The sequence below is a fragment of the Pinus tabuliformis genome, chromosome 2_1 (genome assembly GCF_031772625.1).
Source record: "Pinus tabuliformis cultivar Carrire ecotype Pingquan chromosome 2_1, CPIR1, whole genome shotgun sequence".
Classification (NCBI taxonomy): domain Eukaryota; kingdom Viridiplantae; phylum Streptophyta; class Pinopsida; order Pinales; family Pinaceae; genus Pinus; species Pinus tabuliformis.
The window spans coordinates 77,697,019-77,719,131 of NC_142299.1; the positions used below are offsets into that span (position 1 = coordinate 77,697,019).

The 22,113-nt window shown below is 36.6% G+C and overlaps 1 pseudogene; it reads right to left on the reverse strand.

Annotated features, from left to right (window-relative positions):
* Nucleotides 1-4,749: 4,749 nt before the first annotated feature.
* Nucleotides 4,750-8,127, reverse strand: LOC149198860 (uncharacterized; annotated as a pseudogene).
* Nucleotides 8,128-22,113: the final 13,986 nt, after the last annotated feature.

A 22,113-nucleotide genomic window follows, 5' to 3' on the forward strand; every position in this document is an offset into this window, starting at 1 on the left:
TACCCTTGAACAAAAAGGTGTGGCAAATCCTTAAACACAAAATAGACTAACTCTACTTGCAAAAGGAAACATTGGAGGAAATTAACCTAAAATCTAATAACTAGACTCATAGAAACCTACCTAGGTGGAACATGTCAATCCAAATTGCTATATATTGGCTCATCTTCCTAGGAGTGGAACCAACCTTAATTTTGGAGAAGAGTGAACAAGTTTAGGTGGGAATCATTCACCTATTGTTTTAACAACATACCATCTTGTTGTGCTAACTTTAAAGTTCTATAATCTTTCATTTTTACAATGAAAATAGGGCCCAACTAGTATAGCCACGTCTTATTTGGATGCTTTAGGAACTTGTTGCCATACAACAATACCATATCCCCTATAGCAAACTCTTGATTCTCCATGTGTCTATTATGCTAAGATTTTTGTCTCTCTTTCTCAATAATCTATTGGAATTCTTCTAAGAAATTGTCTTCTTCAAGCTCTTACAATCCTACCAACCTCTCCTCCAGTGATTCCTAATTAGTCATGTATGAAGCTTGAGCTATTAATATACTCAACTCAAACTTATCGAATGCCACTAGTTCCTTTCCATATATCGATTTGAGTATGATTTTCTTTGCGAACCTATTAATGTGGGCTTGTTATCCTCATCAAAACACACATGTATTCTGAGATAAAAACATCAAAGCATGGTTCCCACCATGTATTTACAAACCCTTCAATGTGTGGTGCTAGCTACTACATTAATTTTATGGTTTATGGTTTTTTATGTTTATATGTAGAAAATAAAATGATGTTGAAAGTAAATGCTAAACAAAAATAGAGAATAAAAAGTGTTGTAAATGAAACACAAAATTGCATTAATGAAATATGCCTATGAAATAACACCTATACCATTTGCATTTACTAAAATCAACGAGCACTACAAATTAAAGGTCACTATAAAATGTCTAGTTCAATTTTTTTTTAGAACTAGGTTAGCATTCACAAGATAATGATTATGAAAGCATTCCTTGCAACATCCTCACAAAAAATATTAGAAAAAAGACATGAGATATAGGAGCACTTACAGTCATGAAATCTACTACCATTTGATTAATACATTGCTAGCAACCTTAGTGTTTTGTTATTGTTTACAAAATATGGAACTCTATCTTTGGTAGTTGAGTCACTTTAACTCCATATGACCCTTCACCTTCTTTGACTATTTGAACTATTAATATTTGTTGACCTTCATTCTTCCACAGTGCTTCCATTTACAAAATATTTTTCCAACTCAAAGGAGTTAGGAAAAAGGTGTTATACAAAAGTGCATGAATCAAACATAATCATATGAAATATCGTTTTTGGGATTATCTATGTAGAGTAGAACAATATTTTATGACCCATATTCATGAGTATTAATCACAACTGATCAATTTCTCATGATTTTGAATAGTCCGTCATTTCTCAACTAGTTCTATGGTTTTGTAGGAACACAACACCTCACATTATTCCACCTTCCCCCATTCCCCCATTGAATTTCCATTCTTGCATGTTCGCCTTACACCTACAACTACATTCACCACTCTTTATCCCCTTTATTCTTCTCACTAATGAACTCCTCACTTAGCACCCATTGCATTGGGTGATGCTCAGAAGGGGTGAAGAAGGGGGATTATAACTAGTGAAATAAATCACATAGCATCAATCATCATCTTCGATGCTTACACCTGATAACCAAGACTCTCGAGGAGGTCACCCATCCCAAAACTCCTTTGGCTCAAGTGTGCTTAACTATGGAGTTTTTCCCATAATCAAACCCACTTAGCTTGATACCCCATGCATTGAGTGCTAAGTGGACTCTTCAAAATCATGAGAAAATAGTCAATTGTTACTGATATTCATTGACATGGGTCATAGATTAATGACTTACTCTATGCTTTGAATCCTAAAGATTATATCTTATATATTGGATTGCAGAAGCCCCACGATGCTTAAACATAGATTATGTTGAAAGAATTCACAACCTTTATTTATTTTAGAAGGAAGTACTTTAAGGATTACTTTATGTCTAGCTAAGTTTCAATAAATTACTTTGTATTATCCTTGTTCACGCTTGGCAGATGTTGCAAACATTGGCTTTCTTCTCCTCATGAATTACTCAAGAGTGAGATTTAATCAAGATAATTGATGTTGCGTTTAGGGGCTTGCGAATCAAAGTCATACAACGAAACAACTTATCACAAACCACATATCTATAAATGCATTAATGTTGATAAACATTATACACAATCTTTTCCATACTCTACCCAAATTTTGAAATCCTTTTTCATTGTCCTTTTTCCTCTTTGTAATCCTCACTTTTGTGATCTTTCATTGTAGATAATCAATCACACCTATGCTCCATCTTGCCATCTTCTTTACTTGGTTGTTTTCATCACCATCACCCTTATTTCTTCCACTACATGTTGTAACTCATCCACCCTTACAGATTGTGGTAAATATTGACAAACGAGAATCCCCACCCCAAATTATTCCCTCATTGGTGCATATGACAAGCCTAATTGTGCATTCTGCCTCCCCATCCTCCCTCTTCTAGACCATCACCATTGCCTCAATGAAATCACTAACGCTTGCTACTCAAGCATCTCCTCATTTCACATTTTGTTGACTACAACCACTCTTTTATTATCATCATCTTCAAATTGTTATTGCTCTTCTACATCCTCACTCCCTATATGTAAATAAATAATATTAAATCAAAGAAGTCAAAATCAAAGTACCCAACGAATCAATTTGTTGTCATAAATAATAATGTAGGTAGGCTTCTCCTCATACACAACTTATTGTTATCCTCACATATAGCTCATGCTTCAAAATGTCATTGTGAGGTGAAATGCTATTGCGTTAAATACCTTAAATCGTATTGTGATAGATATCTAAAATACCATCACTATACCAATGATTCTTGATTTTCTTTTATTAAAGTTTTTTGTTCTTTTTTTTTTTAAGTTAGGCACTTTGCATTACGTCAAATAAGGATTACATAGACAAAAAAAAATTGTTATTGAGTCGCCTAAAGGGAAACCGGACCAGTAACATAAGTTCAAAGTCTCGAGGTTGTTAAGATCTCATAAAACTATAACATCTTGTAAATAGAAAGTTATAAAAACAAGTTGGTTGTGCCAGACGACCTTGACATACATCGACATGAGAAGACAAAAAATACTACTAATGTTGCAAGCAAAAAAGCAATGAGTCATAACAACTATTGGGCACAATCTCCAAGCATCCACACTAGCTAGTCACTATCCTCACCCAGGGAGAAGGAGATATTGGTTGATCTCCTTACTAGAATAGCCAGCTTGCGCTCTATATTATGAATTTTCTCCTCCAATTTTTCCAATCTAATAGAATTCCACTGTTGAGTCCTCTTGTACCCCCCTATGCCACCTGTAACATTCAAATAGCATTTAACCTTGTGCCATCTTTGAGCCATGATCGATGAAGTGACAAGAGCACATGCAATACACCAAGTATAGTGGAAGTCGCGACCCCCTTTCGTGTGGCATTATATCAAGGCAAGGGGGAGGGGATGCTCGCTCCTAGGCACCCTCAGGAGATATTTTTTAAGTTAGTAACAATGCTAGGAGTTGAAATACCATTGATTTAGATTAACAATGTCAAGAGTTGAAACACCATTGAGAGAGATTAACTATGTAATAGCATTGGAGGATTAACAATATATTAATTTATTATGATTTATGACTTGGAATATCTTGGTACCTTGTGGGTGAAAAACTTGGAGGAATTGGCACGTGGGGCCCACTTTAAGGATAGGTCCTAGTTTGGTGAAATGGGGTCGAAAAACTTCCAAAGCTGATTTGAGGCATTAAATGACAAGTTTTAGGGGTCACTTTGCACACATAAGTCCCAACCCCTCAAGGTTATTTTACACACAAAAAATTCCAACGATGCAAAAATAACCTCAATCAAAGTTTGTATTCAGAAATTATCTCTCACAAGTTGACCTATCATGGTAATGAGTGGATGCCACATTAATCCCCATCACTAACACATGTGGGGCTAGTCATATGTGGACTTTCAAGAAGATTCTAAAGGGTCCAAAACCCTAACACTCATTGAGGGTAGAGACAAGCAAAAGCCTTAACCCTAACCCTAGATGACTATCAACCTATGTTAAATATTGGGTTACTAGGAAAGGATGGGATTCATTATATTGGTATTATTATTGTTCTATAGTTGAGTAAAGCATCTAGGAGCAGGATATTAAAATAACAAAGGAGGTAGAAGATTTCATAGCAGTCATTTAGGCCATAGTGTCCATGCAAACTCTATACTCAGTGCCTCTTTATTTATACTAGCATTTCATAACTGAAGAAAAAAAAAAAAAAAAAAAAAAAAAAGAGAGAGCAGATCATAGACCTCACCTTCTCGCTAGGTTTTTTCCTATATTGGGCTTCCTAAGCCACATCTTGTTTCATTTGTGTGGACAAGGTGTGTTCACTCACTTATTCGCGTGTTTCTTCATTTGGGTTTCAATTATTTCCACAAATTTGAGCACCATGCTAATAATATTAAATTGAGATTTAAAGTAACAAATTACATAATAAAAGATTTTAGAATATTGTAAAATCTATTGTGATGTGCTACTCTAGTGGAGTATCCACAACTAGTTATTGATCAAATTACAAGCCTAATTAGTTCATTTGAAGGATACCTCTACCTAAGATGAGCAAAATGTAATTAAAATAAATAGATCTCACTATGTGAAATTGTGCCCTTTGATATTACAATGAAAAATGAAAAGAAAAAAGCATTGGCAAATATGGATAAATCTTGCATTTAACTTGTCCTCACCAGTAATCCCTACAAGAACAAAGTCCATCCTTGAAATGATGGAAGCGTGCGGCATCCCGGCATCCCTTACAATAATTTCTCGATTAGCAATCTTGGAGATGTACTTGGAGGCAGTGTGGCAATCGCCACATACTCGAAGGTTCTTGATAACCCGTATGGGAGTTCCAGTGAATGTATTGATGAGCCCAAACGCAATGGCAAGTTTCTCGCTGTGGTGGCCAAGAATCTCTTTCTTTTGTTCTTCTTCCACGTCGTGCAGCACAAAGTTGAGATCAGGAGCATACCCTCTCTCCTCCATCTCCAAGTGTAGTCTACTCAACATAGAATAGATCTTGTCTGTTTGGGGTGGGACCTGTCTCCTACCAAGAAGGTGTGCACCTTATTCTTGGCCTCAATCCAGCTGCAGCCTGGAGATTTTACCACTCCCTTGTCTTTCATTCTCATCCTCACACTTTTCACATCATCCCACCTGCCAGCCATGGCATACATGTTTGACAGCAGCACATATGTTGAAGCATTTTGAGGTTCAAGCTCAATAAGTTGCTCTGCTATACATTTTCCTAGGTTTATGTTAACATGAATTCGGCAGGCTCCCAGCAAGACCCCCAACACAGCAGCATCAGGTTCAAATGGGATTTTGTCAATGAAAGCTCGTGCCTCGACCAACTGGCCAGAACGACCAAGCAGGTCAACCATGCATGCATAGTGTTCTGGTTGTGGTGTGATACAATGATCTTGGCTCATAGAATGGAAGTAGTGCCAACCTTGAGCCAGTAAACCATCATGGCTACATGCAGATAGAACACCAACAAAACTGATATGGTCTGGTTTGATACCTGCTGCTAGCATTTGATCGAAGAGTTGAATTGCCTCCTTGCCATATCCATGCTGAGAGCACCCTGTGATTAATGAATTCCATGAAACTACATTATGCTCGCTCATTGTGCCAAAGATTTGTCGTGCATCATCAATGCTTCCGCATCTAGCATACATTGTAATAAGGGCATTCCCTAATAAGACATCATTCCCAAATCCTGTTTTAATGATTTGTTGATGAACTTGCTTGCCTTGTTCCAAAGCTGATAGGCTGGCACATGCACTAACAACACTGGTGAAAGTGGCCTGCGTAGGCTTTACGTTTATGAGTTGCATTTGAGAGAAGAGTCTCACGGCTTCTTCACCGTATCCATTTTGTACATATCCTGCTATTATTGCATTCCAACAAATCACATCTCTTTCAGGGATTTTGTCAAATAATCGGTGTGCATCCTTCATTCTACCGTTATAACAATAACCTGCAATCATTGCAGTCCATGCTACCACATCTCGTTCAGGCATTTGGTCAAATACCCGGCGTGCATCCTGTAATTTCCCATCCTGTGCGTAGCCTTGAATCATCACAGTATATGAAAGCAAATTACGTACAGGCATACTGTCGAACAGTTGGCATGCAACCTCTACTCGGCCATTCTGTACATACCATGCAATAAGTGTATTCCAGGAAGTAGCATTCTTTTCTGACATTCTGTCAAACAGTTTGCGGGCATCCTCTATTCTCCCATTCTGAGCATATCCTGCAATCATAGCATTCCATGAGACCACATTTCTCTTTGGCATTTTGTCAAACAATCGATATGCATTCTCTAATTTTCCATTCTGGCTATATCCTGCAATCATAGCAGTCCATGAAACCACATTTTTCTTGGGCATTTTTTCAAACAATTGGCATGCATCTTCCATTCTGCCATTCCGTATATATCCTGATATTAATGCATTCCATGATACCACATCTGGCTCAGGCATTTTGCCAAACAGTTCATGTGCATCCTTTATCTTTCCATACTTGGCATAGCTAGTAATCATCAAATTCCAAGATATAACATCGCGGTCTGGCATCTTGTCAAACAGGAGTTTTGCATCATCTACTCTGCCAATCCTGGTGTATGCAGTAATCATCGTATTCCAAGATACTATATCACGTTCAGGCATGTTTTCAAACAATTGATGTGCAATATCCACTTTTCCATGTTTAGCATATCCTGAAATCATTGCTGTCCAGGAAACCATATTTCGTTCTGGCGCTTTATCAAATAATTCTCGTGCCTCCTCAAATTTTCCCATCATGGCATAGCTTGAAATCATTGAATTCCATGAGACCACATTTCGCTCAGGCATTTCATCAAAGATTTGGCGAGCTCCACCTATTCTTCCGTCGTGCGCATAGCCAGAAAGCATAGCATTCCATGACACCACATTTCGTCTGGACATTTTGTCAAACAGATGGCGGGCATCTACAATCCTCCCATTCTTTGCACATTTTGTTATCATAGAATTGCAGAGAGAAATGTATTCAGATGAGTTAGCTTGACAGTTGTTGCCTTCAAGTTGACGAAGCATTTGTGTAATGGAGGCATCAGGGGATGTCATACTCGAAATACAGCTACCGCTAGCAGAAGTCACCCACCTTATCATCTGATGGCGGTTCCATGATTGAAACCAATATTGAGATATTGGTGTTGACCTTGAAAAAGAAAAGACGGTCATCTTTAATAATGAGAAACCCATTTTCATCTGTACCAACTTGAGGTACCAAAAGATATCTGTGAGGCTTGTCCTTGTTCTTAACTGAGTCCATGAAAAATCCAACTATACAATAACAATACAAATGATGAAAATGTATTGCAGAAGAGCAGAAGGCTAATAATTACAGAGACAATGATACTCCAGGTTATTTAAAAAACCCTAAAAGTACCGGAAGAAACGAGCAGAGCAAAAGGCTTTTTCTTATACAAATATTAGTTCACGTCCAAATTGCACCTCCTGCCAATGACAATCTGAAGAAATTTGCTAAAATTTTAAAGGCGAAATACCCCTCTGGAGAACAAACAGCAAAACTAACCCAACGCCTCAACATTCTCCTTTAGTGGTACTAACATCTTTCCTCTTTTTCAGGAGAAAGGCATGTAATATGGAATGGGTTTACCCCATTGATCGTTCAAAACCATCTGTTATAGTTTACTACCACCTGCTCATCCAGCTCCATATCAATGGCCATCGTGAGATTTTCTTATGCACCTTCAGATCATCGTTGCTTCTTCGTGTTACAATGATGGTTTTTAAAGGCAGTGGTGAAAGTTTTACCATGACACAATTCTCGCAGTTGTGCAGTTGTTAATGGCAGACATCAGGGATGGGATTTGACGGCCACATTTCGGCACAAGGTGTTAATAATGTCATCCTGGTCATAAAAAAGAGGCAAGGAATTTTGTAAAATTATAGCGGACAAATTATATCAATTAATTAAAATCTAAACCTTTTTTAAAGAAGAAAAAGAGATTTGACTCAGTTTCGCATTTGCAAGTTTAATTATAATTATGATTATATTTTTATTTTTATTTTATTTTATTTTTATCTAGTCAAAATATTACGAGTTTCTCATGAAGATCATTTCAATGATGAAAAAACCCATATTTTTAGTGTTTTTAATAAGAATGGTTATAGTGATCGTCAATATCTTAGAGCCTTCCTTAAGGCTGAAAAAAGTCTTAGGATTAAAAATGTTCCTAAAGATCGGTTTTCAAGAGAGCATCTTATGTTTATCCAAGGAACCACAAACAAGATTGTTAAGATTTTGAAGAAGTATAAGGTTCCTTCAACATTTCAGCCCCTAAATACTATCTGAAGCTCCCTAAGATCAGTGAAGGAACCTATGAACCCTAAAGATGGGAAAGGTGTTTATGTCATCCATTGCTCTTGTGGGACTTCATACATTGGTGAAACTCGCTGCTCAATTAATCAGAGGATTCTGGAGCACGCAGCTGACATCAAACATGGATGGTCCCACTCCTCCGCTTAGGCAGAACATGCGGAAAAGAAAAAACATCACATCTGCATTGAAGAGGCGAGTGTCATTGCAAGGATTGATCATTTTCATCATCGTAAGTTTAGGGAGGCCTTGGAAATTGAAAGCAGGTCTATCAATATGAACAGAGACGATGGTTGGAGTATTAGGAAGTGTTGGTCTATTCCTTGTACTCATAAGTTTTTATAATATTTAATTATAATATTTATTTATTTTAATCAACTTGTTGATATTCCTTTATTTCTTATTTATTTACTTTTCATTTTTTTTACCATATTTTGTTTTTGGATTTAAATAATAAAATTGAGTTAATTCATTATTTTGATTTATATTTTATTTATTTTGTTTTTTCATTTTCTTATAACTATTTTTTGTTTTGCTGTTTAGAATAGTTAAATTGACCTTATTATTTTTATTTTGTTTGTTTATTTATTTGTTTATTATTTATTTATTTATTTTCATTTTCTTATTACTATTTTTCAGTTTTATTGTTTAGAATAATTGACCTTATTATTACTGACCTTCATTTTGATTAGAATAATAATAATAATAAAATTAATTTAATTCTTTATTTACAACTACTTTTCATCTATAACTTCATTTTAATTAAAAAAATGTTGGTTAATTAATGATAATTTTTTAGTCAAAACTAACTGTTATATTATAACAGCTAGAAAACATCTCTCTTCATCTATTTAATCTGGGGCAGTGGAATCAGAAAAACATTTCAATTTGGAATGTTATGCGTTCAAAGACATCAGAGAAAGTTATGGGAATATGTTAGCATCGGTTTCTTGGCATTATCTTTTCAGCAAGGGGATGATTGGAAGGTTGGGCCAACTCATCATCAATTTGAATAAGAAAATGATAGAATTGCAAAAGGTGAAAAGCAGGGAACCGATGGTCCCATAGACTATTTTTAGTCCCGTGGACATTAAAATATCATTTCATTTCTAATTCCATGATTTGGTTCTTCATCTTGTCCTGAAGATGAACCACGCTAGATGGTTCGAAACTGTTGACTTAAAGTTTCTTTATGCAGTTTTTACCGAAAGATCTCTCAACATTCATAATATGGATCACAAAAGCTTGAATTCAAATAATACATTACATGTTTAATAGGGCATTACCTGTTCAATAGGACATCACAACATCTCTTACATACTGGGCTGGAGAGAGCCTTGGTGCAATAAATATAGTTGATATATGGCAATCTACGTCATTTTCGTATATCAATTGGTGTACGAAAGATGGAAAATGCCGCCAATCAATGTATGTCAACCACATTTACTAATGTGGTTGTGTTAGTTAAAAGCTAACGAGTGGGGTGGATTTGTAAACCATGATTGACTATGGTTTGTGTTGGTAAACTATGGTTAAAAATGGTTGACGAAGGTTGACCATGTGTGACAATGGTTCACCATGGTTGTCAAGGGTTGTTGATGGTTCACCGTGATTGAAGAGGGTTGAGGTTAAATAGATTTGATTATGGTTGACCATGGTTCATTGTGGTCAACCATTAATGTAACAACGTATTTATGTTACACTAATCTAACAATGTTACATTAATATTGACAATTGTTACATTGTTACATTCACGTTATATTAATGTTGACCATGGTTGATGTTACATTAATGTTAAGTACGATGTTTGGCGTATAAAAGATGGGAAATGTCGCCAATCAATGTATATCAACCACATTTACAAATGTGGTTTTGCTAATTGCGCCTGACGAGTGTGTGTTGCATTCATAAACCATGATTGACTATGGTTCACTTTGGTTAAATATGGTTAAAAATGGTTTATGAAGGTTGACCATGTTCGATAATGGTTGACCATGGTTGTCAAGGGTTGTTGATGATTGGTTGACCATGGTTGAAGAAGATTGATGAGGTTGACCATAATTGACAAGGTTGAATAGAGTTGACTAAAGTTGACCATGGATGATTGAGGTTGATCATGGTCAAACATTAATGTAGAAATGTATTTATGTTAGATTAATCTAACAATGTTACATTAATGTTGATGAGTGTTACATTGTTACATTCATGTTATATTAATGTTTACTATGGTTGATGTTACATTAATGTTAAGTACGTCGATAGGCGTGTTTATTTTGGAATAAGACTTCTAAAATTTTATTTTAATTTTCATGTATATTGTGACTAGGCTAAGCCAGGGTTGAGGCTATCCCATTTATTAGATGGAGGAATATTGATCCACCCACAATGGGATGCTTATCATTAGGATTGTGCGAGGCTCAATCGAGCCTGGATGCCCCCTAGGAAGTTTAATTCCCCCAAAGTGGCTTTCATCATCAATAATTATTAAAAGGATGGCAGGAGTTTAACCTCCACATAATAAATTAAAATATTCTTAATAATAGTCACAAATCAATGGTTGAGATTTATCTCAAAAGCAATCATGCATTTTCTACCCCTTTAATTAAATTGATTAATTAAAAAAAAGTCATATGAACAAGTGCCTTATGAAATGAGTTATGGTTTTTTGGGCATGTGATATTGATAAGCCATGGTATTGGCCCATCATATTGTAAGATTGGTTATTCACATCTTAAGAATCTTCATGGTAAAGTAGGGGTGAATTTCCATTGTTAAAAATCTTGTTACATGTTTTTTTAAATGCATATATGTTTAACTTATATATTCATTCTCTTTGTAATTATTAATAATAATAATTTAAGATAAATTTATAATATAGGTATTTTTTATGATTTTTTTTAATCTTGGCAATGTGAGATATATTATGAAGTGTGTTGATGCTTATCATTCATTGGTGCCTATCGACCTTTACCAACGATTAAATTTATATGGTTGCGCTAGTGTTATTGTTACATTGATGTTATAATAATGGTTACATTAATGGTTGAAGAGTGTTGACAAGGTTGACCATGGTTGATAGGGTAGATCATGATTGATTAAGGTAGACCTTAGTAAACTAAGGTTGACCTTGGTTGAGTATGCTTGCTAATGGTTGACCTTGGTTTAGCATGGTTGACCTTGATTGACCAAGGTCAACCATTGTTGACCATGATTACCATGGTTGAATAGAGATGTAGATGATACATTATGGTGGACTAAACGTGATCATGGATGTCCAAGTCAACTGTGTTTAACTCAGTGACCATGTTTAACCATGGTCAAACATGGTTGACCATGGTTAACCAACTAAAGTATGTACGGCCATGGTGACCATGGTTGATTATAGTTGAATTGGTTTCAGCATGGTTGATTATGGTTGAACTTGTTGACAATTTTTTACCATGGTAAGCATGCTTGACTATCGTTGAGCTTTTATGACAATGGTTGACTATGGTCACATATGGTTTACTATGGTAAACATTGTTATCAACATTTAACTATAGATGGCTATGGTTAACCATGTTGACTATGGTTAATCATATTTTACCATGGTTGACCATGTAGACCAATTGACCATGTTTGGCAAGGGTTGGTTTTGTTGTGCATGTTGTCCATGGTTAAGCATGTCTAACCAAGTTCATTGTGGTTGACCTTGTTGTCTGTGGTTGATTATGGTTGACCATGGATGAACATGTTGCCAAGTTTCACCATGGTAAATTATGGGTGAACGTGGTTGACATACTTAACTATGGTTATCATGGTTGACCAAGATAACTATAGTTGACTAGCATTGACATTTAAGTTGTCTTGTGTTGTGAATGTAGTCCATCACATTACGATGCTATTTTTTTGTTTGTCATAGTGTGACATTGATTTTTGTTTGTTACATTGCAACATTGGTAGTTGTTTGCCACAATGTGACATTATTTTTTTCATCACATGCAATGTCAATTTTTGTTCATCATATTGTAACATCAATTTTTGTTCATCACATTGTCACAACGATTTTTGTTCTTCACATTGTGATGTTGAATTTAGTTCATAACATGTACTAGCAACACATTTTGTTCAACACATTGCAATGTCTATTTTTGTTCATTAGATTGTGACATTGATATTTGTTTGTCACATTGTAATGTCAACTTTTTTTAATTGCATTGCATCATTAGTATTTGTTAATCAAATTTCAAAGTTAACTTTTGTTCATCAAATTACAACATCAAATTATTTGACCATGGTGTTGATGGGTAAAATGTGAGTATCATTGGAATGTCCACAACGAGGAGAGGAAACCCATAAGAAACCCCAATTAAGGTCACTTTCATTTGGGATGGTAACCTTTGACCAATATGTGGGTTCGGTTTCCACTTTGAGGGTAAAGAATCATTTTATGAGTTGTATACTTTATCTATTGTTTGTTGGAGTTGTAACTAGGTTCGATATTCATAATTGCCATTGTATCAATATGTATTTTATATAAAAACAAAAGAAGAAAATATTTATTATTTTCTAGCATGTTCTTCATGCTTTATTTTGGTCAAAATAAAAATGTAAAAGGGCTTGTTCTTTATGACCCTTGTAAAAGAAGCAAATTTGAATCTTTGAAAAGTGTAATTTGTCCCCCCAATTTTCCAAGTCAGCCCTTCATAAGACAAGTCAGCTTGCCTAAAGGATGTGTTCCTTCGCAAGATAGAACAAATATATATTGACATCTATTCTCCACCTTTTGGCAACTAATTCAGATTTTATCTGTAGAAGGAAATTCAAACTATTATACCTAAAGTGTGTAAACTCTTTGTGAACTATTATATCTGAAGTGTGCAAGCTTTTTGTGGCACTATATATCTGAAGTGTGCGAGTTCTTTGTAGTACTAAATCTTTGAAGTATGGAAGTATCTCCAAGGAAGTTCATAGAGCGTTTATGAGCATCTCCAAGGCAATTCGTAGAGTATGTGGCATATCTTGGAAAGAATTGTGACAGGGCTATTATTTCATGGAGGGCTGACTTGGCACTTGGATTACTGACCAGCCAGTTTATCTAAGGCTTGGATATCTCCTATTGACTAAAGATTCTATAAGGAAAGGATTGATGGGTTTCACTCTGGCCTCTGGCCTAATTTCTGGTGTCTCTTGTCTCTTGGGCACCATAATCTCTAATTGAATGGCTAAGTTGTTAATGTGTAATTGTTTGATGGCATAACTAAATGAAGTAAATTCTTAGAGTGTGTGTGTGTGTGTGTGTGTGTGTGTGTGTGTGTGTGTGTGTGTGTGTATATATATATGTCACAAGTAATTGAATTTCAACATTGTAGTGGTGTTTTGGTTATTTTGATTTAATTTTAACAATAATTCATTGAGGATTAGGGAGATATATTATTAGATTGAATAGAATAGAATGAAGATTGAATAAATTCTTTACTTTAATATAAGCATAAGGTGATTGCATGCTTGTCAAAATATCGGGAAAACAAAATAATATCAATACTGATCAATTAATTTTAAATGAGCCCCAACATTCTCATAAATTTATGCCAATATATGAGATTCATGTAATATAACATAAACAATTTACCATATAAGAATGATACACATATCTTCTAGAAAAGTCAATTGTATTGATCAACTGAACAAGGCATTTAATCTTACAGAATTCTCCCTCCTCCTTTCCTTCTCCTCCTCTTTATGGAGGGACTTTCTATTTATATATTTATAATAAAATTACAAAAGGGACTTTGGCTAATAACGTCTTAGGCACAATGAAGTCATTAACACTTCTTTGATAAAGCTTGTCGTTGGTGAATCTTCCAATTATTGTGGATGTCTAGGGTTTCGAAAATCTTAGGGTCTTCCTTCTTCCATAATCATCGCCTTCCCTTCAATGCTTGATCTGCTACTCTCTGCACATTTGTCTTCATCTCAACAGTATAGAAACAAAGTTGTGTCGCAACTCTGGTGGGAATGATGTTGAAATTTTAAATTGATTCTTCATTCATTGTTTGGATTTTTTCGATCTCGGGGACTATCACAAATCAAACTTTAGATATTTCATGAAGTATTAGTTTGGTGGAGGCGGAGTTGGATGGTCCTGAGTTCCCATTCTTCTATCATTTTGGTGGCCACATCCCACATTCTTCTAACCAATTCAATGGCTCCAACCATCATTGTTTTTCTTTCTTCATGTGCATATTTCCATAAGGTATGCCATTGATAAGCTCATCATGCAAGAAGTTGCGTACCATAAATCCATAGGGTTATCAACTTATCTGCATAGTAAGAAGAAAGCACCTTGGCCAGTCCTTCCTCTACAGATTAGATTGTACAAGATTAAGAAACTAAAATTTTTGGATACCGAAGGGAAGGCAATAGAGAAATTTGTGTTCGGTACTCGAGAATTCAATCCGTATGATCCGAGCGATATTTGCAAATACCACTATGTGAGAATCCATTTTCAGTGGCTAAGCAGGACATTCCACTAGCTTGAGGAGCAAGGATGGAAGAATTGTTATAATGCCTCCAAGTCCCATGATCCAGTTAGATTTGCAGGTACATCGTAGATTACTCCGCAGAAGGAAGCCACTCTAGAGGCAGCATCAGCAGAAGTGCACAAACCAGTGCACGAGAAAGGAAAGAGGAAGGTTGCATATATCCCAAGGGAAGAGCAAAGTGAAAAAATGAAATCATATATAGTTATTATGAAAGCGGCTATAAAAGTAGAGTAGAAGAGAACACAGAGGATGTAGGAAGTAGAGGAAAGAATAAGAGTAGAGGAGGAAAGAAGAAGAAGAGAAGAAGAAAGGCGAAGAGAAGAAGAAACAACAACAGAGAGATAAACCGAAGAACAAGAACAAAACCGACAGTCGGAGGAGGACAACAAACAGATGCAGGACAAGGAGCTTGCTTAGAATATTGAAGAGTTAATTGAAATCCAAGACATGTAGGCGAAACTAGAGCCATAGAAAGAAGATATTGACCTGATGTTGAGCACACATGATCCAGGAGGATCTCATCAGATCAGCTACACAGGTTCATCATCAATGTACAGTGTCGTCGTCAGTAATTCAGTTCGGTGTCGTTCAGTTTCGACAGTATTGATTATGGCTCAGGTTGTTCAATTGATATAGTGTCGTACTTGGTTGTCGACAAGAGTTCCTCTCTATTTCCCCAAGGTTGATCATCGACATGGGTGTGTCATCTGTTGTAGGGGTTGTTGTGCATGGGATCCCTCGCAGCATGTTTTTGGGCTCAAAGCCCAAGTTTTGGTCAAATTTTTTGTAAGACTCCGCGAATTACGGGTGTGGAGCGTGAAGTCTAGGATGAGTCATAGGGTTGTCCACCCTAAAATATTGTAATTTAATGTAAAGTTGTGTCGGCCTACCCATGGTCCTCAGACCATGGGATTGTATAAATAGAGCGAGGCTCTAAGTGTAAAGTTAGAAAAGGAATAGATAGAATAATGAAGGCATGGTCCAAAGTTAGAGTTAAATCCGAAGTGTACTGGGTCATAGTAGTAGGAAGAGGCTCTGCAGCTGAGTGTGCAGAGGCCTAGAAGAGTGTTGGGTCCCTATAATACTAGTGATTACCCCATTACTATTGTAGTTATACCCCTTATTTATATTGATGTACCCATGTAGTGCCCATATTGTTACTATTGTGCCACATAGAAGCCCACTATTGTTATTGTTGTGCCCTACAATATTATTGTTATGTAGGCTTTGATTGTATTGGGACCACTTAGACTCCTATATATAGAAAGGAGGTATTTTCATTTGTAGCATCCAAGAATTGTTCATTTATGTAATGTAAAGGAGGTTGCCCCCTCGAAGAGGCTGAATTCTAAGGCGTGGATCTCTCTTTTCTATCTTTTTTTGAGCTGGTTTCATAACATTTGGTATCAGAGCTTTGGATTCTAGGGTTTCGCTGCTCCAAACAGGTCATCGTGGAATTTTCGCTATAAATTTTTTTCTGTGACGTTTCAGAAGTCGTAACAAAAAACCCATTTGAGAAGAAATCGCGCTGAACCTTGGGTCCGAATTTCAGAGTTTTTCGCGCGATATTTGCGGAGATATGATCTGAGGAAGTTGGTCTTTTTGCAGACTCTTGAATTACACTCAAAACAGGTGACCTAGGGAAAATCGTCATAACTTTCTTTCTGAGCATCGGATTGAAATTTCGTAAGAAGGTACAGAAAGAGGACGGACTTTAGTTTGCTTTTATATATTTTTCAGAGTCAAAGGTTGAAACAGTGACACGTGGCACGTCGTCCAAGTTCGCTCTACTGAACTAGTCTATAATCAAGTCACTGTGGGAGATTTCGCATAACTCTTCCTTGGAGAATCCAATTTGGGTCAGACTTGTGGCATTGGAAAGAGGACACAGAGGGCTACTATAGGTCACAAATTCAGAACTAGATAATCAGAAGGTACAGAGATACATCCGAGGCAATATCGAGCTCCTACAAAGTGAAAAAAGGTGTGTAGATTTTCTTTAATTTTTGCTTAAGCTTGGTTTGAAAATTTATTTTGAAGGAATTCAAAGGGAATAGTAGAGAATTATTATCGGTAACTGATGCCACGAGGAAAGAAAATGAAAACACCTAGTAAGGAACCTGAAAGCTCTAGCATGACTCATGAAGAAGAAGAAGAAATGCTACATGATATATCAAAATTACAAGAACAAGTGCAACAAGTGTCACTTGCACAAAAAGCAACAGAATCTAAAATGGATGGTTTCAGGAAAGATGTAGAAGCTAAGATGGATGGTTTAAAGAAATGTGTAGAAGCTAAGATGGATGGCATGGAAGCTAAAATTGATGGCATGGATGATAAGATGGATAAGTTGCTACAAGAAATAGTCACTAAGGGTGAAAGAGTAGTAAAGGAAACTCATGATGAGAACAAAAGAAATGTTAATCATGATTCCATAGAATCTAATGTTGGATCGAAGACTCACCATGTTCCAAAAATCGATATGAGGAAGTTTGATGGCAAGGATCCCGCCACATGGATATTACAGATGGAGCAATTCTTCGATCTCAATAATGTGCAAAACACACAAAAGGTACGTATGGCAACTTTATATTTGGAACCAAATCAGTTTGTATGGTATCAATGGCTTTGTTCTCGTAAACAATTTATCACTTGGGCAATTTTTACGGAAGAATTGATAGCACATTATGAGGATACAAAAAGCAACACTTTTTTTAGCCAATTGATAAGTCTCAAACAAAAGGGTTCAATAATGGAGCACATTGAGGAGTTCCAAAAATTGAACATAAGGATAAAAGATATTCCAGAGGAGCATAGGATTGATGTGTTCATAGGGTCTTTAAAGGATAATATCCAACATGATGTGCGCCTTTGGGAACCTGATTCATTAGAGAAGGCATTCAGGTTAGCAAGAAAAATGGAAAGCAAAATTATGGCAACTAGGAAGCATACCATTCACAACTATAAAGATGGAAGTGTTGTTGCCCATAGTCTTCCACAACCTACAAGGTTGACACCACAACAATTGGAAGAAAAAAGAGCAAAAGGGCTTTGTTACAATTGTGATAGCAAATACACAAAAGGTCATAAGTGTGCTGAGAAGAAATTATTCTACATAGATTGTGAAGAGGAAGAAGAAAAGGAGCAAGAAAGGTCAAAAGAAGAGGATATATTCCAGGAACAAAGCCTAGATGAAGAACAAATAAATCCGACCATATCTTGTAATGCATTGGCGGGAATTACCACTCCTCAAACCATCAAGATAGAAGGACAAATCAAGAAGAAAAAGGTAATAGTGTTGATTGATTCAGGAAGCACCCACAATTTTATTCATTGTAGGGTAGCAAAAGAATTGAATTGCTTCCTATATCCAGCACCAGAGTGTCAAGTGATGATTGCAAATGGAGGAACAATAAATTGCTCTGGAAAGTGCCATAATATCAAGCTATCCATGGGAGAATATGTATTGACTAGCCCAATGCTTTCCATTCCAATGGGAGGTGCTGATGTTGTACTAGGAGTCCAATGGCTACAATCCTTGGGTACAATAGCTTTTAATTTTCAAGAACTTTTCATGAAATTTTCTGTGGAAGGAAAGGAAGTTGAATTAAGGGGTATTGCAGGGAAACCAGGAAAGATAATCAGCTCTAATGGTATGACAAAGCTTCTAAAAAAGGAGCAAAGAGGTGTAATTGCACAATTATGTTCGCTAGATGTTTCCACATTAGAATCATCTATTTCTCCAGATCTCCAAAAAGTCCTGGACAATCATTCCAAGGTATTTGAGACTCCCAAAGGTCTCCCACCTATGCGTGATCATGATCATGCTATTCATCTGATTCCAGGAAGTGTTCCTCCAAACATCAGGCCGTACAGATATCCCTATGTCCAAAAAAGTGAAATTGAACGTATGGTTGCAGAAATGCTAGAGGCTGGTATAATTCAACCGAGTCAAAGTTCTTTCTCTGCTCCAGTAGTATTGGTGCACAAGAAGGATGGATCATGGCGCATGTGTCCAGATTATAGGGAGCTCAACAAGCTCACTATTAAAGATAAGTTCCCCATTCCTGTCATTGATGAATTACTGGATGAATTGCATGGATCAATTTACTTCACCAAGTTGGATCTTCGTTCAGGATATCATCAAATCAGAATGAAGATTGAAGACATTCCGAAAACGGCATTTAGAACTCATGAGGGTCATTATGAATTTTTGGTCATGCCTTTTGGCCTTACCAATGCACCTTCAACATTTCAAGGTTTGATGAATTCAATTTTCAAACCATTCCTTAGAAAATTTGTGTTAGTATTTTTTGATGATATACTAATCTACAGCAAGTCTTGGAAGGATCATGTTGAACATGTTGACAGGGTGCTACAACTATTGGAGGAGAAACAATTATATGCAAAAAGATCCAAATGTTTCTTTGGAGTCCAGGAGGTGGAATATTTGGGTCATATTGTATCTCATGAAGGAGTTAAGGTAGACCCTAGCAAAATTAAAGCCATTAAGGAATGGAAAATCCCCACATCCATAAAGCATCTGCGAGGATTTCTTGGGTTGACAGGGTATTATCGCAAGTTTGTTAAGAATTATGGGAGAATAGCAGCACCTCTAACAACATTATTGAAGAAAGATGCATTTTCATGGACTCCGAAAGCAACAAAGGCCTTTGAACATCTTAAAGAGGCAATGTGCCAAGCACCGGTCTTAGCTACACCGGACTTCACAAAAACCTTTATTGTGGAATGTGATGCTTCAGGAAATGGAATTGGTGTTGTTCTAATGCAAGATGAAAGACCCATTGCTTTTGAAAGTCGTCCAATCAAGGGAAAGTTTTTAAGAAAAGCTATTTATGAGAAGGAAATGTTGGCAATACTCCATGCACTTAAGAAATGGCGACCCTACCTAATGGGAAGACACTTCAAGGTAAAAACGGATCATGATAGCCTTAAATACTTTTTAGAACAAAGATTATCCTCTGAAGAGCAACAAAAGTGGGTCACAAAGATGTTGGGTTATGACTTTGAAATCATCTACAAAAAGGGGAAGCAAAATGTGGTGGCAGATGCACTCTCAAGAAAGGATGAGGATGTGGAAGCATTGTTGTGCGCCATTTCTATTATCCAACCAGATTGGATAAATGAAGCAAGGGAGGAATGGAAGAATGACGAAGAAGTGTGGGCACTTATTCGAAAGCTACAACAAGATTCCAGTACGTTTGATACATTTAGCTGGAAAAATGATTCGTTATGGTACAAAGATCGCTTATACCTCTGTAAGAATTCCCAGCTAAAACAAAAGATTCTTATGGAATTGCACACTTCTCCCTTAGGAGGGCACTCAGGATTTTTAAAAACTTACCACAGGGTTAAGAAGGATTTTTTTTGGGATGGCCTTAAATCAGATATTCAAAAGTTTGTGGCAGAATGTTTGGTTTGCCAGCAAAATAAAGTTGAAACAATTAAGACACCGGGTCTATTACAACCTTTATCCATTCCAAGCCAACGTTGGGAGGAGGTTTCAATGGATTTTATCACAGGTTTACCCAAGTCTGAGGGAAAGAGTGTCATCATGGTGGTAGTTGACAGACTTACCAAGTATGCACACTTTTGTGCATTATCACATCCATTTAAAGCCAGTACAGTTTCTACTGCATTTATGGAAACAATTCAAAAGCTACATGGAAACCCAAAGATTATTGTAAGTGACAGAGATCCCATTTTCACTGGAAATTTTTGGACAGAATTATTTTCTTGTCTTGGTACTCAGTTAGCTCATAGCTCATCTTATCATCCTCAATCTGATGGGCAAACTGAGATAGTAAACAAATGTTTGGAAGGATATCTTCGTTGCTTTGTATCTGATAAACAGACACAATGGGTCAAATGGTTGCCTCTGGCTGAATGGTGGTATAACACTTCCTTCCATACAACAACAAAAATGACCCCATTTATGGCACTTTATGGGTATCAACCACCATCCATCACATCATATTTAAGAGAAAATTCTAAGGTTCAGGCAGTGGAACATCACATCGAACATCAACAACAAGTCCTCCAACTCTTAAAGGATAACCTTGTGTTGGCACAGAATAGAATGAAACAACAGGCAGATCAACATCGCAGTGAAAGAAGTTTTGATGTAGGTGATTGGGTATTCCTACGGCTACAACCATATAAGCAAATGTCCCTCAAGCAAGCTAAGAAGGATAATAAATTATCACCAAAGTATTATGGTCCGTACAAGGTGTTGCAAAAGATTGGTACTATGGCATACAAATTGGAGCTTCCTGCAGCTTCTCGATTGCACCCAGTTTTCCATGTTTCATGTTTAAAGAAGGTTATAGGCGACAAGCTCCCAGTTCAAACAATATTGCCAGAACTTGACGAGGAAGGAAAAATTATATTGGAACCGGAAGCAGTTATAGAAACAAGAACTCGACAGCTACGAAATCGATCAATTTCAGAGTACCTTATCAAGTGGAAGAACTTATCCGCTGAAGATTCCACATGGGAGGATGAGAATTTTATGCAGAAGTATCCAGAACTACTCAAGCGTTGAGGACAACACTTTTTTGAAGGAGAGGGGCATGTTGGGTCCCTATAATACTAGTGATTACCCCATTACTATTGTAGTTATACCCCTTATTTATATTGATGTACCCATGTAGTGCCCATATTGTTACTATTGTGCCACATAGAAGCCCACTATTGTTATTGTTGTGCCCTACAATATTATTGTTATGTAGGCTTTGATTGTATTGGGACCACTTAGACTCCTATATATAGAAAGGAGGTATTTTCATTTGTAGCATCCAAGAATTGTTCATTTATGTAATGTAAAGGAGGTTTCCCCCTCGAAGAGGCTGAATTCTAAGGCGTGGATCTCTCTTTTCTATCTTTTTTTGAGCTGGTTTCATAACAAAGAGTCCACAGCTGAGTGTGTGGACCCCTGCAGCTAAGTGCGTAGGGCGGAGTTGGGTCTGTACTTGGGATTGAAAGTTAATAAAGAGA